Source organism: Bombyx mandarina, chromosome 19 (genome assembly GCF_030267445.1).
Source record: "Bombyx mandarina strain Sakado chromosome 19, ASM3026744v2".
Taxonomy (NCBI): Eukaryota; Metazoa; Arthropoda; class Insecta; order Lepidoptera; family Bombycidae; genus Bombyx; species Bombyx mandarina.
Genome location: NC_143225.1, coordinates 7,292,749 through 7,313,423, shown reverse-complemented (window position 1 = coordinate 7,313,423; position 20,675 = coordinate 7,292,749). Strand labels below are relative to the sequence as shown.

The window sequence follows — 20,675 nt, the reverse complement described above, 5'->3', positions numbered from 1 at the left end:
TTTTGATGTTTTGTTGTCTACCAAAATTTTGAAAAGGAACAGTCCGGAATATAAGATTTTTTATTTCGTAATATTTCTTGAGATGCCTAAGCCCTTGAGCCCCATTGAGATCTTAGATCTTCACAAGCGAACAATAATTTATTTATAAGCCCTAGATTTCTAGATATTAAATGAAATCTAAATATATTTCTCTGATCAGTTTGTGACCCGACAATTTTTATTCGTTCAATTGTCAAATGAAAATGTGATAATAATAACTTTTTTAAGTATTTGCAGTAGTTGTTTTTTTTATTAAATAAATGAATAAAGACGAAATTGTGAATGTAGTCCATTGATGCCATGCATGATTTATATAAAGATGAGTTATTTGCGTGTGCAATGACTCTTTCAATTTTTCTGTAATTTTTATGACAGACGTAGCGTTACGGCCCTCCTGATAAAATATCAAAGCCCTTAATAGATAGTGAACGTTATAAACCTGGAAACATAAAGATGAAGTATCATTTAGTTGCTTAAATAGCTGCCAATACACTATGGACAGATAGATGTATGAAAGGAATCAAGAAGTAAGATGAAAAACATTATCTATAAAAACCTCGACAAGAGTTAAAGATGTACTTCCCAGGATAGTTTAAGTGGAAATAGAAATGTGATCAATATGTTAAGAAGTACTCAAAAAAAATTAGAAGATTTTAACTGACAGGTATTTAAAGATGGTAGTAAAAAAAGGAAAAAATGTAAAATGTAGAAAGATTAGATTAACATGAAGTAAAAAATAACGAGAAGAGAGTCGTAAGCGATAAACAAAATGGAAATTTCTAGAAAAGCCTTTTGCCAGGAAGAAATTAGGTACAGACATCCGATGTTTAAAAAAACAAATTGTAACAAGATTTCCAGTTAAAAGGACCAATTTTCAATAAAGTACGCTTTTTTATTTAAAATTAGGTGTATCCATATTTTTAATGATGAATTAATTAAGTTTATAGGTTCGAGTTATCTAATTTATAAAATCATTTGCAAAGGTTTTTTTTTTTTTTTATTTTTTTTTTTTTATTTTTTTTTTTTTTTATTGCTTAGCTGTGTGGACGAGCTCACAGCCCACCTGATGTTAAGTGGTTACTGGAGCCCATAGACATCTACAACGTAAATGCGCCACACACCTTGAGATATAGTTCTAAGGTCTCAGTATAGTCACAACGGCTGCCCCACCCTTCAAACCGAAACGCATTACTGCTTCACGGCAGAAATAGGCGGGGTGGTGGTACCTACCCGTGCGGACTCACAAGAGGTCCTACCACCAGTAATTACGCAAATTATAATTTTGCGGGTTTCATTTTTATTACACGATGTTATTCCTTCACCGTGGAAGTCAATCGTGAACATTTGTTGAGTACGTATTTCATTAGAAAAATTGGTACCCGCCTGCGGGATTCGAACACCGGTGCATCGCTTCAACACGAATGCACCGGACGTCTTATCCGTTAGGCCACGACGACTACCGTAAGTCGAAATCGACAGCCATAAAATGCAAATGTTGCTAATTCAGAAAAGCTCCGAATTTAAATCTTATACCTTTAAACGAGCAGTTCTTGTATATATATAATCTGAATCTCGGAAGCGGCTCCAACGATTTTCATAAAATGTAGTATACAGGGGATTTCGGAGGCGATAAATCGATCTAGCTACGATTTATTTTCAGAAAATGTTGTTTTATTCGTGTTTTATCGATAATCAACTTTATGACGCTTCCCGACCTCTATTGGCGAATACTAATACTATTTTTCTTAATTGTGAGAAACTAACTGCTTTAAAGAAAAAATAAGATGGCGTTATAAAAAAAAAACTGAGCAAAACCGAAACCGTAATGAATAAATAGGGCTTTTCTCATATTCGCAAATAAATTTACGTCTGTAATTTCAATAACTACTTTATCATGTATCTACAAAATAATAATGATTATGAAGATATTCTCTTTGCTGGTTACTGGTTTATTAAAACGTAAGTTGGGTTAAAAATATTATAGTCCAGTTTTACGTAGATCGCGTTTTTTCTTATTTTATGCATAGTAGCCACTGAGAATAATTGTGAAAAGATGTAGATAATAGCGATATTATCCTCCAGTCGTACGAATAAAAATGCATGGTTTCTTTGCAGCAGAAATCGACAGGATGGTGATACTGTACTGGTTCATAAGAATATTTTTAAGAAAATCAACGAAGTAGAATTTATTATTATAGTTTAAATGCATGGGTACTGTTTAATATACCCAAGAACAGAAGGGCAGAACTAAAGTGTAATTTCATACTTCTATTTTTAATTATTTTTATGAGAAAGTATAATTCATCTATTTATTTGAGTTTCATTCAAATATATATATTTTTTTATTGCTTAGATGGGTGGACGAGCTCACAGCCCACCTGGTGTTAAGTGGTTACTGGAGCCCATAGACATCCACAACGTAAATGCGCCACCCACCTTGAGATACAAGTTCTAAGGTCTCAAGTATAGTTACGACGGCTGCCCCACCCTTCAAACCGAAACGCATTACTGCTTCACGGCAGAAATAGGCAGGGTGGTGGTACCCACCCGCGCGGACTCACAAGAGGTCCTACTACCAGTAAAATAAAATGTTTCATTCGAAATTTAGTGCAATGATCGTTAAGGCACCTAATTGATTATATAATCGGAAGCCACACTGTATCCCTGTTGCGTATATATGTTTGTGTATTGTTTGTGATTTTTGGTGTTTCAATGTTAAGTTTGTTATTCTATTTTATACTATTTAATTAGGTTGGAAAATAATATAGTAAAGATTCTACGACTACTGGGTGAAGATTAAAAGTGTTAGTGTTACTGCATAAAGAATGGCCGGTAGAAATATCCTACCGGCCATTCTTTCAATTAATCTCCGACTGATAGCGATGATTTTGGATAAGTATATTAAATTTACACATTTTAACTAAGCATCTTGCACTAAGTACATTTATTTCCTTTATTTCTGAAAAGTTTTTTTGGTTATCAGCTAATGAAACTTGAATATCATCAATGAAGAAAGTAGAAACAATTTACTTCTCCACCTTTACAAGAAAAATGACAAAAACAAAATAAAACTGAAAATGTAATAAAATGAATCTAAATCTTCAGTCGTCAGTGATAATGGTTGAATTTCGGTTACTTCGTAGAAAAATAGCGTAAATAGACAAGTAAATATGGCCAACCTGTTATTAAAGGGTTACCGGAGTGAATAGGAGCAATGTGAGTATCGTATTCCACCTCCACGCCGAATATTTGCTCCAATTCCGATTGTATTGACGTAACGACGATCCCACCTTTCAAACTAATGCTTAGTATTAATATTTTGAGGTAGAAATAGCCAGCAATCCTTATTAATTGGAGAAATCCTTATCAGTTATATTCGTACATATATCTATAATATATCGATCTGCTTCATTAAAAACATCCAACGATTATTTTAAATTATTATTGAAAACAAGAAAAAAATATAGTTGCACTATTATGAGGAATTATTTTGAATTCTGATACGTTAAAATACTCTTTTATGATTACCTTGCGGTTTTCACTACGAATTTATTCATGAAAATCGAGTGTAAGACAAAAAGTCGAAAGGTTTTTAGCGTCCAGTTATCCTTTTCATGATTTATTAATAAAAGTATTAACGGGGAGGAGAAAGGGCTCGCTTCTAGCATATTCATGAGGGCAAGGGTAGGGTTGTCAGATTTTTTGTTTTACGGAACTATTCTTTCTTAATTTTTCACTTGAAAGTAATAATAATAATAAAACTTTGTTAGAACTTTGGTCAGTTTTTTGTAGTTCTCTTATCTTTTCCGATCTCCAACGTCTAGTATATTTTTTAGGTTCAATAATCACATCAAAGAAAGGTCGGCTGTATTTATGATTTAGCTTTATCTGAAAAGAAAGTTATTCGATTTTCTACAACCATGCGCAACACACCATTCATATTCTAAGAAACTTAAGAAAATTTATTAAAGACTAACATTTTCGGAAAATCACTTATGAGAATACTGGTAGCACAATCCCTAATGTTCTATGACAATGATGATTTTCTTTTATCTCGCTGAAGTGATACGGAAGGGATTCTCAAAGAACAACAAGATCCTTTTAAAAAATTTCTTTGACGCCTGGATGTGTTTCGGTGTTAACATTTTAAAGAAAACTAATGGTCCCGCAGTAGTCGAAATTCGACTTTAATCAATTAAAATTACATAGTATAATTTTTAAATACATAGTATAAAACAAAGTCGCTTTTTCTGTCCCTATATCTGTCTGTCCATATGTATGCTTAAATCTTTAAAACTACGCAACGGATTTTGATGCAGTTTTTTTTAATAGATAGGAGTGCTTGAAGAGGAAGGTTTATATGTATAACAACATCCATTAAATAGTGGAGAAATTAATAATAAATTTCAGTTTCCGAAGCGGAGCGAGGGCGGGTCGCTAGTTCTCTAAAAGTGTGGAAAATTTCATACTCCTTCGTCCGCGCAATTTTTGTAAAAATGGATACAAACTTTTTGCTTCACGTATTAATATACCTATATAGATAACCTCATTATTTCGATTGTTCACAAATTTTAAATAACGTGGTTATCTAACTTGTTAAAAGTTATTTTGAACAACCCAACATTGACATTCGTCTTTACGCACGAACAATCTTTTTCAATTGAAATGAAGGTCAATTAGTTTCCGATTGTAAAAACAATTTCATGAGTAGATTTAGATTAATAACAAGAGATTCTTCGCGTTTACAGCTGTGTATTTTTTTCTATTTCTTTCGAACGTTGTATTTTATATTCTAAAAAAAAACGAACGTGGCAACTAAAAAAAGTGTTCATAAAAATTTCTAGTTTTCTCGCCTTTCGTTTTCTTCAAATCCCTGCTTAGTGCTTCTATCGAGTAAGTTCCTAATGTATAGTTATCGATAAAGTAAAACAATAACTCGTTCATTTTGGAAATAAACAGCAATACAATTTCTTTTCAGGTTATGTCAACTAATCATTTAACACTACGAAAGTTATCAGGAAATTAACGTTCTGTATGCATAGTGGTAGATTTAATCAGCAACTATCACTATGCAATTAGGCTAAGGCGAGGTGTGACGGGCGCCGGCAAATTAATTGAGTAAAAAGCAATTAAGAGCCGGCCGACATCGGCACCGTAGTCCAATGAAAGGAATCGGTTTTTAGAGTTCCGTGATCAAATGGTCCGCAGTTTGCTACAGTCGTTTTGAGACTTTTTGGTAAATCGTAAAACGAGTTTTCATATGTATTACAGTACTAGCTGACCCGGCAGACTTCGTAGTGCCTCAATCGATAAATAAAAGACCTAAATTTTTGTATAAAATAAACTTAAAACAAACAAAAGGAATCCGTCCGATGGGGGAGGGGGACATCAAAATTGTTATTTTCAATTCATTATATATAGATAGATAGATTACGTTTTTTTAATGCTGATGGACAAAATAGAGAAAGGTTAAATATTAGGTCATGTTATTTATATACATGACCTAAATTAGAGATTGTGTAACGATAACAATTTGAGTCTCACCCGAACGGCGGTCATCGAGCATCACGGTTTCCAGTACCATGGTTCCGCACTTAACTCAAGGGGGCGCCCTGTTTTTTTCCAAATCGTGCCCACTGGACCCTTAAGGCTAAGGGTTGAACCTTGTTATTCGTTGCTGCACAAATGAAAATATTCTACTGTGCTCTGAATAAAGTTACAGAGACTGTATTCTGGTTCATTTGCTACAACTTTAGCTAGTATAATCATGTATATATTAAGTTGTAATATGTATAGAACAGGTGCCACCTACTACCCCAGAATAAATATAAAAATCGTGAAACAATTAACTAGTGCCACATTCAGACCTGGAATAGAAAATACAAATCGGACCGATTTAAATATATTTTAATCAAGGTGCCTTTTTATGTAAATCAATAAATAATTCCCGATTTATATGTTCCTAAAGTTGAAGGAAATATGTACTACCCAAATATTAAACTATTTATTTTTTTAGACTCTTGGCTTAGAGATCAATAATATTTTCACATTTACAATATTTTTTTTTATTTTTGCTGTAAAAGATTATAGCAAATACAGAACCCTTGACTGCGTAGGTCGACACGCACTTCTTTAAATGTCTATTTAACCAACGTCGACATTATATTTCATCTGAAAAGAAATTTTATACAATTTCTCTTTTTCCATAATTGAATTAATATTTTGTATTAAATATATCTGATTGTGAATCGATCTGTGTAATCAAATTTTCGCGTATTGCTTTGAAATACTCGTAGAGGATGAAATTACAATTCTTTTATTGTATTAACTGGATTTTTTTTATTTTGATTACAAATGTAGTTCATCCTTTGTATTCTCTCGTGATTCTTTTGTGAACCACAAAAACTGTAACCGAAACAAAAAATCTACAAATAAAATACTTTTTGAAGTTATACTTCTTTAGGCGCGTTATGAAAAATTGATGAGAGTGAAATTTTACGATGCGCGCGCACCGTGACACAAAATTAACAGAAATGAAGTTGCCCACTAAATCGCTCATTACAATACGACCGACGTAACTTGGCAAGTCTGAATATAGCCGCAGGTGAACTTTCCGAACCGTACCGAGAATTACCGAATTTATACGATGTCAAGAAAAGGGATGTCCAATATGCGTGTTTGAGGATGTTGTTTAATCGATTTTTTTTTTCAAATTGATTCAAATAAAAAAAAAAAAATTATAAAAATAAAGTATAACTTCTTACGCGCGTACATGAGTACACGCACCCTTTTTTTTTAATTTCGAGATAATTTTAATTGGCTCTAGTTAATCTCTTTTAAATACCTTTTAAGTACGAAATCGAACGCTGAAACATAATTATTGGAATTCATATTTTAATGATAAATATAGTATTATTCTGCTTATATATATTTGGTAAGATAATGTAATTCATGTGCAGCATTAACATTAAATTTGTAGCACGGGAATCCGTTGACCTAGATATGAACATCAATGATTTTGCTATGAGATTTGTACACACAAATTCGATTTTATTACGATGATACCTTTTTTTATAGACGGAAAGTCGGACACGAAAAGCTTATAATTTGCAAATAAATGAAAAAGGTTTGTTAAAGATATATTAGAAAGAAAGGAAAAAGATACTTACTTGCCGTATAATCTTAAATTCTTCAGAAATAGGTATTTAAACAATATTTTCTTTTACGAATATTGATTTATATACATACATATATTTAATAGATGTGTGAATCAGCTCATGACCCACTTATTGTCATTTGGTTACCGGTGTCCATAGACGTCAATAACAGCGTAATAATTGCAGCCACCTATCTTGATATATTAGTTCTAAGTTTCAGTTTTTACTGTACAACGGCTGACCCACCCTTCAAACTCAAACGTGTTATTACTTCCAGGCAGTAATAGGCGGGGTGGTAGTACCCGGCTTTCAAGACACCCTAACACCACTTTTTCATACTTTAGGTATTGAAGGATTATTTTCCTTGTTTATCTGTCTGTTTATTTCTTGTGTTTGTAATGCGGACATTGAAATGAAAATAATAAAAAAAATGTACTGTATCTTTAGCTGACAATTTTATGCTCTACTAGCTGACCCGGTCAGCCGGGCCATAAAGCGGCGTCCTGCGCGGCCGCCCCGCACTGCGCTCTGTGCGCTGCGGCCGGGCGCGGGGCTAACCACCGGGCGGGAGGAAAGGCGTGCTTCCCGTCCGGTGATAACACCGAACGCAACCGGCACCGGAAGTCAAAGCGCCGGCAGAGGAGAAAGTTGGCCAGAGGAGCACTGGCCAACGCTGTAATCCCCGCTGCGGCACCGGTGCCGGAGGGTGGGGGCAGCGGTGAAGGGGAGGGAGCGATGGATGTGGTCCAACAGTAATGGACCGCACCTATCGCTTCCTCCAAGGAAACCTGAACCACTCCGCCAGAGCTCAGGACATGCTGTCTCAGAGTATGGCGGAGTGGTCTATAGATGTGGCTGTGGTCGCCGAGCCATATTTCGTTCCCCCGGCAAATGATTGCTGGTTCGGGGACGATGGCGGCCTGGCGGCCATAGCCATAAGAAGAGACGCGGTGATCCCCCCCCTGGCGATGGTGACCAGGGGCCAAGGGTTCGTCGCGGTGCAGTTGGAAGGGACCGTCGTGATCGGGGCGTACTTCTCTCCGAACAGGCCTACTGTCGAGTTCGGGCATTTCCTGGGCGGGATCGGGGCGATTGCTCGCCGCCTCGCTCCCCGTCCAGTGATTCTCGCGGGGGATCTCAATGCGAAGTCTGTCGCATGGGGCTCCCCCCGCTCGGACGCTCGTGGTAGGCTACTGGAGAGGTGGGCGAACGCGGCCGGCCTCTGTTTGTTGAATAGAGGTTCGGTTGCGACCTGCGTGCGGTGGCAGGGCGAGTCTATTGTGGACGTTACGTTCGCGAGCCCAGCCATCGCACGCCGTATCTGCGACTGGAAGGTTTTGGAGGGGGCGGAGACGCTGTCAGATCACCGATATATTCGGTTTGATCTCTCCGCCCGCTCCGCAGTCACGGACGTCCACGGGGACCACCCCCGTAGTGCGTCCCGGTCATTCCCCAAGTGGGCACTGAAGCGCCTGAATAAGGAGCTCCTGATGGAGGCCTCTATGGTGGCGGTGTGGGCGCCCATGCGTCCACACCCGGTCGAGGTCGAGGGTGAGGCGGGGTGGTTCCGGGACACGATGCGTCGCATTTGTGATGCGTCGATGCCCGGATCGGCCCTCGACTTCCTAATCGCCAGACGTACTGGTGGTCGCCCGAAATTGCGCAACTCCGCGTGGAGTGCGTTCGGGCGAGGCGCGAGTGCGCCAGGCATCGCCGCCGCCGCCTGCCGCGGCGCAACGATCCGATTGCGTTCGCGGCAGCAGAGGCCCGGCTGCACGGCGCATTCCGCGTCGCGCGGAGGGCATTGCAGCTGGCCATCAGAAGAGCCAAGAACCAACACATGGAGGGTCTCTTGGAGACGCTGGATGAAGATCCGTGGGGGCGGCCCTATCATATGGTACGCAATAAAATGCGCCCATGGGCCCCCCCAATCACGGAGCGTCTCCAGCCTCAGCAGCTGCGGGACATCGTCTCGGTGCTTTTCCCGCAGGAGCGGGAGGGATTTGTCGCTCCCGCTATGGACGCGCCGCCGGACTACGACGGCGAAGTCCCTGCTGAGGTGCCCCATATAACGGGGGCGGAGCTCCGTGTGGCCGTTCGCAAAATGTGCGCGAAGGACACTGCACCCGGCCCGGATGGCGTCCATGGCCGGGTTTGGGCCTTGGCTCTTGGTGCCCTAGGGGACCGACTCTTGAGACTTTACAACTCCTGCCTCGAGTCGGGACGGTTTCCTTCATCGTGGAGGACGGGCAGACTCGTGCTGTTGAGAAAGGAGGGGCGCCCGGCGGATACTGCCGCCGGGTACCGTCCCATCGTGTTGCTGGATGAGGTGGGCAAGCTGCTGGAACGCATTCTGGCAGCCCGCATCATCCAGCATCTGGTCGGGGTGGGACCCGATCTGTCGGTGGAGCAGTATGGCTTCCGAGAGGGCCGCTCAACGGTAGACGCGATCCTTCGCGTGCGGGCCCTCTCGGAGGAGGCCGTCTCCAGGGGTGGGGTGGCTTTGGCGGTGTCGCTCGATATCGCCAATGCGTTTAACACCCTGCCCTGGTCCGTGATAGGGGGGGCGCTGGAACGACATAGAGTGCCCCCCTACCTTCGCCGACTGGTGGGTTCCTACTTAGAGGACAGATCGGTCACGTGTACCGGACACGGTGGGATCCTGCACCGGTTCCCGGTCGTGCGCGGTGTTCCACAGGGGTCGGTGCTCGGCCCCCTTTTGTGGAATATCGGGTATGACTGGGTGCTGAGAGGTGCCCTCCTCCCGGGCCTGAGCGTAATCTGTTACGCGGACGACACGTTGGTCGTGGCCCGGGGGGAGTTTTGCTGAGTCTGCCCGTCTTGCTACGGCTGGGGTGGCGCATGTCGTCGGCAAAATTAGGAGATTGGGCCTCGACGTGGCGCTCAGTAAATCCGAGGCCATGTGGTTCCACAGGCCCCGGAGAGTGCCACCTGTCGATGCCCATATCGTGGTTGGAGGCGTCCGTGTCGGGGTGCAGTTGAAGTACCTCGGCCTCATTCTGGACAGTCGTTGGACCTTCCGTGCTCACTTTCAGAACCTGGTCCCTCGTTTGTTGGGGGTGGCCGGCGCGCTAAGCCGGCCTCTGCCCAACGTCGGGGGGCCTGACCAGGGGACGCGCCGTCTCTATACGGGGGTGGTGCGATCAATGGCCCTATACGGGGCGCCCGTGTGGGGCCAGTCCCTGGCCGTGGGGGTGGCGAAGCTGCTGCAACGGCCGCAACGCACCATCGCGGTCAGGGTCATCCGTGGTTATCGCACCATCTCCTTTGAGGCGGCGTGTGTACTGGCTGGGACGCCGCCTTGGGTTCTGGAAGCGGAGGCGCTCGCTGCTGACTATAAGTGGCGGGCTGAACTTCGTGCCCGGGGCGTGGTGCGTCCCAGCCCCAGTGTGGTCAGAGCGCGGAGGGCCCAATCTCGGCGGTCCGTGCTGGAGTCATGGTCCAGACGGCTGGCTGATCCTTCGGCTGGTCGTAGGACCGTCGAGGCGATTCACCCGGTCCTTGTGGATTGGGTGAATCGTGACAGAGGACGCCTCACTTTCCGGCTCACGCAGGTGCTCACTGGGCATGGTTGTTTCGGTGAGTTCCTGCACCGGATCACAGCCGAGCCGACGGCAGAGTGCCACCATTGTGGTTGCGACTTGGACACGGCAGAGCATACGCTCGTCGCCTGCCCCGCATGGGAGGGGTGGCGCCGTGTCCTTGTCGCAAAAATAGGAACCGACTTGTCGTTGCCGAGTGTTGTGGCATCGATGCTCGGTGACGACGAGTCGTGGAAGGCGATGCTCGACTTCTGCGAGTGCACCATCTCGCAGAAGGAGGCGGCGGGGCGCGTGAGAGACGCACAATCCCGCCGCCGTCGAGCGGGGGCCAGGAAGGTGGATCTCGCCCAAGCCCTGGCCCTCTAAGTGTTTCGGGTCCCCCTCACATGTCGGTCTGGGGACCGGCGAGGGGGGCCTAAGAAGACGACGTGCAAGCTGCTCTGCACGCGTTTTACGCAAGAGCATCCGGGTGATGGAAGGCCGGCTATCCTCGACCCACGCTGGTTCTGGCCCAGCGGGGTATTCCGTAGGGTAACCCACTCTAACCGGCGCCATCTAGGCGGGCTTCGGACAGTCTGCCGACCGAGAGGGCTGGTGGTCGTGGCGCCGACGACCGCCAGTCCGGCGTCCCGAGGGGGAGGGTGATGGGAGAGATGTGCTCCGCACTAAACGCTTCACTTTCCCCCCTTTGCCTTGTCATGAGTTCTGTCTCATGCGAGGTTTGGACGTTGGTTGTTGAGCGACAGGAGGTTTTAGTCAGTTCGACTCTGACATACCCCGCCCAGTATCCCCAGAAAAGGGCGGAAGTCCGGCGATTTCCTCATGAAAAAAAAAAAAAAAAAAAATCGCTGACCCGGTAGATTTTGTAGTACCTCAATCGATAAATAAAAGACCTAACCTTTTGTATAAAATAAACTTATAACAAACAAAAGGAATCCGTCCGACGGGGGAACACATCAAAAGAAAAAGAAAATTGTAATTTTTATTTAATTTCGAGCATTTTCATATTTATCTACATTTTAAACCTTCTCTGGACTTCCACAAATAATTCAAGACCAAAATTAGCCAAATCGATCGAGCCGTTCTCGAGTTTTAGCGAGACTAACGAACAGCAATTCATTTTTATATATATAGATATGGCTTGATCATCTCAAGATCCGCATTCTCGTAAAGCTGTGAAAATGAAGTCCTGAAAAATTGCTTTTCAATACGTTCTCCCGAGACGCTGTAAATACTTATTCATAAACTTATTAGATACGTATCGCTGCAAATAGGTCTGCAGTACTAGTAAACTGAAACACTTTGACAGGCTCCCGAGGGAAATGTCGCAGGAAGCTAAAAGGGTTACATCGATCGAAAAATAACTCGGTCGTATAACTGACCTGAATCATGGGACGTCAAACATGCGTCACAATTAGGATCACATGAGTATGAATATGTTGTCAGTAATACGTAACACTGGTCGCTTCGTTGGTCTAGCAGTTAATGGCCACTGCGCTCTGATTTCGAATCCCGCTGTCTGTCAGTTTCAGATATTTGATATTCGAAATCTGAGTATAATTATTTTTGTCTTATATTTGTGTTTCCAGTACGCATAGCACAAGGGATATATTCTAGCATAGAGCGAATGAAAATCAGACCTTGAACTCAATTTTCACTACAATTTTTTTTTTTTTTTTTTTATTGCTTAGATGGGTGGACGAGCTCACAGCCCACCTGGTGTTAAGTGGTTACTGGAGCCCATAGACATCTACAACGTAAATGCGCCACCCACCTTGTATGTATGTATGTATGTATGTATTTCACTGGAATGGTACACCGCGCGTAGTTCGTTTCCAAATGATTCTTGTCCACCTGATGGTTGTCTGGAAGAGATCGCTCTTAGCGATAAGACCGCCAATTGTACTTTTTTGTTTTTAATGTATCGCACTGTTTATTTGTTTTTTGGTGTACAATAAAGAATACTCTCTCTCTCTCTCTCTCTCTTGATTTCAAGATTTCATACGTTGTTTTGCGTCAATTTAATTAATGCTTAGGTATGACTTCAAAGTCCCATTTATTAGTTTTTTGTCTCGTTATGATGTTTTCGGGTTTGTCACCACATTATTTTTATATCTATTTCGATTATGTAAGATAGATCAATGAACCCACGGCCAACGGGCTATAAAGCTTTATCGGGGTAAGTGTGAATAGTGCTGCTTTGAGACAACGTGGCAAAAACACGTTTGACGTCACACATTGCTTGCGATAATTTTTTTAATTTTTTTATTGCTTAGATGGGTGGACGAACTCACAGCCCACCTGGTGTTAAGTGGTTACTGGAGCGCATAGACATCTACAACGTAAATGTGCCACCCACCTAGAGATATAAGTTCTAAAGTCTCAAGTATACTTACAACGGCTGCTCCACTCTTAAAAATATACGAAAATAGCTTCTATTTTCATTTAAAACGTTACTTAGGCTCCAATGTTTTGGATAATGAAAGTTTATTTGCATTATGTCCACAACGGTGTTATTCATTTTGTTGAATTCAAAAAGAATAAGCCCGAAATTAACCGGTTTAAAATGTAGTTTTAAGCTCGTCTGCGTCTCAGAAAAATAAAATAATATTAAGATTCGTATCGAATTAGAATGCCACGAAAAGAAAACTGTGTGCATTATCTTCCTCCGGTATTCGCTAGTCTTAGACATAATAGCGGGAGTCTTCTTTCTTGTCTATTTTTGACTTTAATTTCCCCATTCAGTTGTTTGAATGACGTTATTTATCGCTTGAGTTCCTTTGAGTTAATTTTAGCTAATCCTAAATTAGAGTTAACACAGCTAATGTTTTTAAGGAATAAGCAAACCAGTAAAATAAATGTGTTCTAAATTTGAATCTATTGAAAATTATTATAATATACATTATAATATGGTGCTATTCTCAAGCCTATTCAAAAATCGAACTGAATGTTATGTAACACATTAACGGTATTCTTCATATTGGAAAAAAACTAACAAGCTAAATTCTAACTGTATCATCAATACTTATTTTTCTGATACAAAACAGCTGAATCGAATTGGGCGAAACATTCTTAATATTCCCAAAAGTGTCGTAGAATATTTACAGCGTGACCGAGGGCTATTTTTGGGACGCCATCATAGTTTAGGACAGATGCCCTGTTTCCGAAGAGGACAAGGTCGTTTGTGTTTTCCAGGGCATTAGTATGGGGCATGTGTAACCATTCGCGTGAGGGTGTGGAGAAAAACATTTCTTCGGAAGATATATATCGAGCAATCTACTCCATTCTGGGTTAGCAGAGGCTAATGACATTTGGTTTTCCAGTTTATCGCTTTCAGTAATTTCGTGAGTTTTCTTTACATTGTGATGCAATAGTTGTTCGGACTAATGGATATTCTGTACATTTGTTCAATTATTTTATTGATTGATACCCATTTTATAGGCCGTTATTAGGGAGTAAATGTTATAATTAGTATAAGACTTCGTTACATTACGTATCGCTTATTAACCAGCTCTGGCAGATGTCTAATCAGTTATAGCAATTGACTGTCGATTAGCTTATATAAAACAGTCTGTCAGGATATTTCTTAGAAAATGGTACGCTACTAAGATTTCTTCGAGCAACTTATATCAATTCTGCTGCTGCCAATTTCAGCCTTTTGAGGCAGTAACGCCTTTTGGGTTTAAAGGGTGGGATAGACTTTGTACTAAACAATTTTGATGGTTGGTAAAGCCGCTGAAGGTCAGATTGCCGTAATCTTGACTGCCCGTTTACGTTAACGGAGATAACTACAAACTTCCAAACAGCTTAAATCTTAATTTAACTAAAGCCAATAACGACCTAACAATCTACCTAAAAAACAATGACAATTCATTATTTTCACTTGTTTTAGGTAATGGCGCTATGAAAATGTAGGTATTGTTGATTATAGATACGTCATCGAGTTAGCTTAGTATCTTAGTGGGCATTTTGAAGCTAGTTTCAGTTGTGGAAATTTAATCGTTTTTCTAGTTACTAAATATTAATCATGAATATCGGTTGATTAGTATTGATTAATACATACTAGTCGTGGCCACTCTTCACATTTGTAGTTTTTTTCGAACTACAATCTTCTGTTAAATAACTAGTTTCGAATATCCATCCGCGTGCGAGGGGTATTTGTGACACCGGCGTTCTAAATGAATCATGTATATCATAATATCAGTACCAGTACATATTGGAATTTTAATCTAAACAAAATAATTCGTGCTTAGCACTGTCTAGTACATTATGAAGTCTATATTCTACATCATACATTGGTGATGATAAATGGCCTGATATGCTTTGTTGAAGCAACTCACGTATGCAAGATAAAGGAACTAAATTGTTTGTACAGCCATTGGAAAAAAAGGATTTTATTTTATATCCAGTAAAAAGCTTATTCTTTGTGTAAATTTACCTAAGTAAGTAAGGCAAGTAAGCAAAGAAATAACTTAAATATTACGACCTGCAAATCTAAACGGCCGTCTGGTGTAGTGGTAAGTGACATGGTCACTACACAAGGGGGTCGCGGGTTCGAATCCCGCCAAGGGAAGATATTTGTATGATAAATATAAATGTCTTTTCCAGGGTTATGGATGTATATTAAATATGTGTATGTGTATAATAAAAATCTTATATTTATATCCGTTATCTGGTACCTGTAACACAAGTTCTTTACGAACTTATTACGGGACCAGTTAACGTGGCGTGACTGTTAGTAAAATATTTATTTATTTATTTTAATAATAAATGCAAACTCAACAGACCAATATATGAAAAACAGAGGGCATAAGTATTTCAAAAATTGTAACGCACGCTTTTCCATATATAAATGTTTTTGACGGCAAAGTCATGGATTTAAATATTTTGTGTGAAATTAACTACCTACGTAATTTTTCGATCACACGTAAAGGCGCACAGGAGTGTTTCTCTATATTATTGCATAGAAATTTCTTTACCTCAAATTATCAAATGTATTTTGTATCTATTCCGGAATGTTCAGAATACTTGAAATTTGGGGTAAATATTTAATGTGCTTCTATGTGGTAGTATTTTCGAGAGGGAAAAGATTAAAAGGACGACTGTTCCAAAGGTGGGTAGACAATATAAAAGCCGTTGCAGGCTCTACGTGGAAGAGGAAATGCCACGACCGGAACTTATGGCAGGATTTGGGGGAGCCCTATGCGAAAGCAAAACAATCTTAGCCGATGTCAAATGAAAAGAAAAATGTACCTAAATATGAATTAAGGTTGTTAATAAAGGCTTCTTTATCTTCATCTTTATCTTTTATGTGGTGGTCAGTTTTTTACACTAGATAATATGTACATTATTTCTAAGACTTACTTTTTATATACTGGGTGTTTCCGTTGTCTCACGAAGAATATGTTTAATTTTAAAGTAAGTAAAAATTGAAGTATTATTTATACTTCAATTTTTTTTCTACATGTAACAAATATGTAACTATACTTGAGACCTTAGAACTTGTATCTCAAGGTGGGTGGCGCATTTACGTTGTGGATGTCTATGGGCTCCAGTAACCACTTAACACCAGATGGGCTGTGAGCTCGTCCACCCATCTAAGCAATAAAAAAAATAATTTAAAACTAACAAACATATTTTCAATTTTTAATATTGTTAATAAATTCGAATCGTAAAACTTAAAATCTTTACATAAAAGTTGTGTTTGACCTTTAATAATAATTTTTATATAATCACTTTTTTTAATTGCTTAGATGGGTGGACGAGCTCACAGCCCACCTGGTGTTAAGTGGTTACCGGAGTCCATAGACATCTAAAACGCAAATGCCCCACCCACCTTCAGATATGAGTTCTAAGGTTTCAGTATTGTTACAACGGCTGCCCCACCCTTCAAACCGAAACGCATTAGTGCTTCACAGAAATAGGCAGGGCGGTGGAACCTACCCATGCGGACTCACAAGACGTCCTAACACCGGTATTCTAGAACAGACTAAGCGGAAATAAATTTTAGAAATTAGCCCAAGTGTCAATAGTGGCAAATTCGTAATTTAGTACTAGACTTTAGTTGACACATTGCGATGTCAAGTATAGTGAAACCGTGCTCTATGGGCAATATTATGTCGTCACCAGATTCGAGAACTAATGATTCTTTCATTTACCGTGGTAACGACCGACGGCTCGGTAATATATCATTTCATCAAGCAAGTCACTCGGTCGGACAATTTGAAGTATTGGAAATTAATCTTGGCCTTCAGATTTGGCTAAATTTGAATTTGATGCGAAAACACCTGAGCGAGTTACAAATCAAATTTCTGAGAATTATTCAAAATAGATCGACAAAGGAACGAGATATTTAATTCAGTACCTATAAATAAGTGACAGTGATAATCCCCATATAACTATATTTTACTTTTTAATTATTTATTAGGCACACAATACACATCACAAGCTAAAAAGATACATAAAAACACAAGTAAAAAGAAACAAAATCTGGCTTGCAACATAAGTCATGTGCGCACGGCCAAACAAGACAAAGTGCTGAATTTATACACAATGTTCTTTACAACTATACGACAAAACAACACGATAACAAGAACTAATCTAACTTATATTGTAAGGAAATAATAATAATATATGCTACACTTTCGTTCGTTTGCGCCTTTTCTGAAAAATCACCATCGATCTGAAAGGCTGCCTCGTTAATCGACAAGGAAAACTGAGGCATTTCATTGATTGAGCCATTTTGTCTTTATTTCACGCCTTTGTCTGTTCATGTTTGAAATCAGCTTCCGTATTCAATGATCCACGGCTTAATCAAATTTATTACCTAATTTTTAATGATATAAAAAAAAACATAATACACATATGGATAAATATTGAAAATTATTTATATATATTTATTTAATTATATAAAATTTAATTAATAATATATTTATTTATTTATATAATATATAAAATTTAATTAATAATATATTTATTTATTTAATAATACTCTTAAAATAAAACAAGATATTAATCAAAAGTCATCAGAGGTCCGTTATCTGGTGGATGCGAATTACACAAATAATAGGTTTTTTAGTTTTTGTGTCCTTACCCGGTATTCTTAATATTAGCACACAGGGAATGGATTATTTGACGAATTAGGATTCGCGTGTAAATAATTATTCACGGGAGTTTGTCTCATTCATACAAACAGTGCGCTGATAAGGAGTTATTGGCTTATATCAGGGCAACGATGAAAAACACCGATCCTACTAATAAATTACGATACACGAGCTTCTGGGATCAGTTGATTTATGTAACACATATCGCCGTGATGGCATTGTTCAATTTAGTAAATAAGTTGATGTTATTCTCTGAACTACTTTGTGAACATAATTGAATATCATTATTAGTGTTATAACTGGCGTATTGTCATGGTTCAGTCATGGATTTAGATTTTAAGCGCGGGATAGACATTGTAGAATGGAATTGAAATTTCGACGTCATGCTTAAAGACGGGTAGCAGTATCTAAGTCGTGAGATCTAAAGGCTCCGGTGACCATGGCCATAGAGTCATGAGCTTGAACAAATTCTAAATTCAAAAAAGAAATTATTTTCAATTGAATCTCAATTTTGTGTAATAAACTCCAGTGTTTGAAAAAAATATTTCATGAGGAGTTGACCTTTACTTCTAGCTATTCACAACGCATTGAATATTTTAAGCGTGTACCCGGTTTAATTTGTTTCAGAGCTCGCATTCTCTCCGAGTCCGGAATTGTTTGCATGAGACTTCTAACCGTAAGGATTTCTCAAACTGCATTCTTCTTTCATTTAATCTCATCATACAATTATTTTTTCTTATTCGATTCGCATTCGTTTTTCTAATTGAGTCGTCGATTATCAAAGGTGGCAATCTGTGCATTTGGACAAAAAAAAATTATTGATATGTCAATTCAGATTGATTTGAATATAATCGTCTCCTTCAAAGAATACGGTTCAAAACCTGCATTAAATAAAGGTTAATAGTTAACCTGTTATTTATCTAAGATGTCGTTCCGAAGAGTTTTGTGACTGCCAATTGAATACAAAGTCAATAATTCGTTTTTCTGATTTACCAATCATTGTCCAAAAGTCAGATTGCCGGCTTTGATAATAGTCGACTCAATTCAAACATTTCGAATGTTGTTCGCTGTTCTAGAATATGTTAAAACAGTGTTTACTTTAATACTTTTTAAGGTTACTACGTTAGGGAGCGAGGTGTGTCTGCGTGGTACTCAGAGGCTAGTGAAGTCCATAGAGATAACAACTTCAATGCCGGCAACCATTCTGAGATATGAAGTCCGCGTTTCCATTGTATTGAATAACGGTTGGCCCAAATTTAAAACCGGAATGCAAGACTGATTCGATTCAAAATTTAGACAGTATGATGGTGCCTACCCGTGCAGAAAGCTTAGCTAACCAATAATAATTACGAAAACTCATAATTATTAAGTTTTCGATTTTTATTACACCACATTAATACATAGCATTTTATGTATTTCCTTAGAAAAATGGTGCACGTGCAAATTGGTGCACGCGAAAGAAGTGAAACTTCTTTTGCGGTGTGTAATATTTTGGTTTTCTTAGTTTTTTATCCTTAAATTAAATTTCTCTTGTAATAGAATGAAATGCTGTGTATAAGGGAAATGACCTAGCTCGCCTTGTCCTTTCCCTCTCTCCACGGTCGAGTGGTACGCGAGACGCTATGTCTAATTTCTCACTCTCGCTCTTCCTAAATTGTATCTTTTCTCTAGCCGTAACGAATCTGTCGCGAGTTAAATTTTACTCTCAATGGAACCTACAGAAGTTTCAATAAAAAAAATGGTAACTGCCTGCGAGATTGAAGTATCGACTTAGTGCCATTTCTCGATATGGGTACGCCGATAACGGTACATTGTAAGCCATGATGACTTTTAAAAATTATCGTACAGGTAACGTCATCGTCGCGTATAGACCTTGAGAATTCCAAGAGCATAGGCAAGCTAGAGCGTGCCACTGAAGACTATATTCTAACTTCATTGAAAAACAGGAATGTCAGAGCGCTCAATGAGCACCGTGTAATGCTTACTAATTAAAAAATTACGTCTGCTTCTTCAATCGGAAATGACCATTGTGACTCTGTACAACTACAAAAATCTTAAATATTATTTTTAAAAATAATTTCTGCACTCACCAGAGAATTCTTGGTCGGCGTTGATGGAGCACTCTGAAAAAAAGGGTTAATTCAATTAAATTTAGTCGGATCCCCACTTCCACGGAACGATGTGACAAGAAAGAATCGTATTTCTAATAAAGAGGGAGAGAGTAAATTAAGATAGATGCAACTTTTACGGGGAGCTGACAGTAATACGTGGCTTTTGTTTGTTAATTCAATGGGGGAATTCGATTTACACCTAGTCTTATTATTATTTCTACCGCAAAGATTGAATGAATTCCTATTGAATGAAATGTAAAAGTAGAGAAATATTCTGTCATAGAAAAGTTATAGTAGTTAAGCACAGAATTGAAATGCTTAAAGCACTGTACCACGAAAACTGTAAAGAATGCGAAACGTCAATTTTCATCGATATTCCAAGCGTAATAAGAGTTTTAGTTACACCTACTACTGATTTTGAAGTAAACTTTATTTCATGTTTAAGTTGAAGTTTCAAAATCATTTAAATCCGAAAAACACAATATTAATTGTTAATCTTCGTACTAAATTAATTGAACATTTTGCTATTTCAATAAACAACAAGTTTCAGTTAATTGCGACTGTGTAAAGTTTTATCAAACAAACATTTCAAATTTATTGCCTCCGGGTTAAATGTTAAATATTCCACAATGTGAACATCAAATCTTTAGGAAGTATGATTATTTGTACAACTATGTACTGTTAAGTGCCTCTTAGTAACAT

The 20,675-nt window shown here is 39.3% G+C and overlaps 1 protein-coding gene across 4 annotated transcripts in view; it reads right to left on the bottom strand.

Moving 5' to 3' along the window:
* The window catches only part of Dh44-R2 (Diuretic hormone 44 receptor 2), a 185,091-nt gene that overhangs the window by 107,653 nt on the left and 56,763 nt on the right, over positions 1–20,675 (bottom strand). For all 4 annotated transcript variants that reach the window (XM_089735132.1, XM_089735134.1, XM_089735136.1 and 1 more), the window contains exon 2: positions 19,953–19,985. The gene's annotated coding sequence lies outside the window, so the exon portion shown is untranslated. The remainder of the gene's footprint in view (positions 1–19,952; positions 19,986–20,675) is intronic.